Genomic DNA, 2,369 nt, shown 5'->3' with positions numbered 1-2,369 from the left:
GTTAGTTGTGATTCTGGTGTTCTCGAAAGAGGGAGTGAGAGCATGTCCTTCTACTCTGCCGTCTTGAACCAATCTCAAGCCATGGTCTCTTAACCAGGTTCAGACTTCATCTAGACACGGAGCCCCTTGTTGGAAGAGGAGGCCACGCCCCCTTGAAGAACTCTGTAGAGATTCTAGAAATCTTCATCTAAGCCCCCTCCAGAGGGACCTGTGATCATTTACTAGAGTGGTCCGCTGTAGCCCACAGTCTACGTGGGGGCTTACAGCAGTCAGGGCCCATATTCCAATCACAGTGAACCCACCTGTGCTTACTTCTCCAGGTCCTGAATCGACTAGACACCCCTGGCAACTGGCAGAATCCCAACATCAGTTCTGTGACACATGGAGTAAGGTCTCCTGTTAGAGGGAGGAAGCCCCTGGAACTTACCTTTTCTGCCAGGAGAGTGAAACAGCTGCTATCAGTTTCTGTATAAATAATTGAAAGAGGAGTAACCTTGCCAAAGGGAGCATTCATTCTTAGAAAGCAGCACAGCCTAGTCTCACGTGAGGAAAGCGCTGGCCTCTTTTAATGAACAGTTGGCCCGGCTCCTTTCAAAGTAATAATGTGCCTTTATTGTGCTACGGAGCATTTGGTCCCTTCCTGAACCAGGGTCAACAGAAAAATAAAGTTTTTTTTCTTATTCTCAAATGACTCCCCTGTTGGGGAGGGGGAGTTTCTCCATTGATCTTACTACAGCTCATCCCTAATTCATAGATTCATTGCTTCCTTCTTCATTCAGCAAGCTCTCAGAGGGCCTAACCCCTGCCCGCCAGGCCTGTGCAGGGCACAGAGGGGGCGGGGATAGAAGAGCAAGACAGGCTCTTAAAAGAAGGCAAGGCAGTTAGGAAAAGCAACTTCAGTGCAATAAACGCTGCTACAGAACAGTGCTTGGGAGGTTTTCTGGAAAAGATGCTTCTTCAACTGGGTCTTTTTTTAAATGTTAATATTTAATATTAATAATATCTTACAGAAAAACCCATACGAATTTTTGGCCAACCCAATACAATTTTTAAAGGTTACACTCCATTTACAATTTTTACAAAATGTTTGCGATATTCCCTGTGCTGTACAATATATTATTTTTTCTTTTCTTTTTTTAGATAGACTTGTTTTTAAATTTTATTATTTATTTACTTTATTTTTTTGGCTGTGTCGGGTTTTAGTTGTGGTACTAGGGGTCTTCACTGAGGCGTGTGGGATCTTTCATAGTGGCGTGGGCTTCTCTCTAGTTGTGGCGTGCAGGTTTTCTCTCTCTAGTTGTGGTGCACCGGCTCCAGGGCGCGTGGGTTCTGTGTTTGTGGTGCACGGGCTCTCTCTTTGAGGCATGTGAGCTCAGTAGTTGTGGCATGCGGGCTTAGTTGCCCCACAGCATGTGGGATCTTAGTTCCCCGACCAGGGATCAAACCAACATCCCCTGCATTGGAAGGCGGATTCTTTACCACTGGACCACCAGGGAAGTCCCTGTAGAATATATTCTTGTAGCGTATTTTAAACCTAATAGTTTGTACCTCTTACTCCCCCACCTCTGTATTGTCCCTGCCCCCTCCCCTCTCCCCACTGGTAACCACTAGTTTGTTCTCTACGTCTGTGTGTCTACCTCTTTTTTGTTATATTCACTAGTTTATTGTATTTTTTAAAGTGCATATAAGTGATATCATACAGTATTTGTCTTTCTCTGCCCAACTTATTTCCCTTAGCATAGTACCCTCCAAGTCCATCCATGTTGCTGCAAAGATTTCATTCTTTTTTATGGCTGAGTAGTATTCCATTGTATGTATATATACCACATCTTCTTTATCCATTCATCTGTTGATGGACACTTAGGTTGCTTCCATATCTTGGCAATTGTAAATAATGCTGCTATGAACACTGGGTGGCACGTATCTTTTTGAATTAGTGTTTTTGTTTTTTTTAGATATATATACACAGGAGTGGAATTGCTGGGTCATACGGTACTTCTATGTTTAGTTTTTTGAGAAAACTCCATACTGTATTCCAAAGTGGCTGCCACCAGTTTACATGCCCACTAACAGTGTATGAGGGTTCCCTGTTCTCCACATCCTTCCAACACTCAGCTGGGTCTTGAAGAGCCAGTAGGTGCTGCCTGGAAGGACAGTGGAGAGAGAGCACAGAATGTCCGAAGGCATGAAGACCAGAGAGAACAAGGCATAGTCAGGAGGGAGGAGAGAGCTCGTGGGGATGGGGGTGGGAGGTGCAGAGGCACAGGAGGCCGGAGAGGGCAGTGAGGGCCAGATCACCAGCCTTGCCCAGCCAGCTTGAGAAGCTTGGAAATGTGGAATATCCAGGCTTGGCCCCTGTAGCTCAGGGC

Source organism: Lagenorhynchus albirostris, chromosome 7, assembly GCF_949774975.1.
Source record: "Lagenorhynchus albirostris chromosome 7, mLagAlb1.1, whole genome shotgun sequence".
Taxonomy (NCBI): domain Eukaryota; kingdom Metazoa; phylum Chordata; class Mammalia; order Artiodactyla; family Delphinidae; genus Lagenorhynchus; species Lagenorhynchus albirostris.
This window is presented reverse-complemented; position numbering follows the sequence as displayed.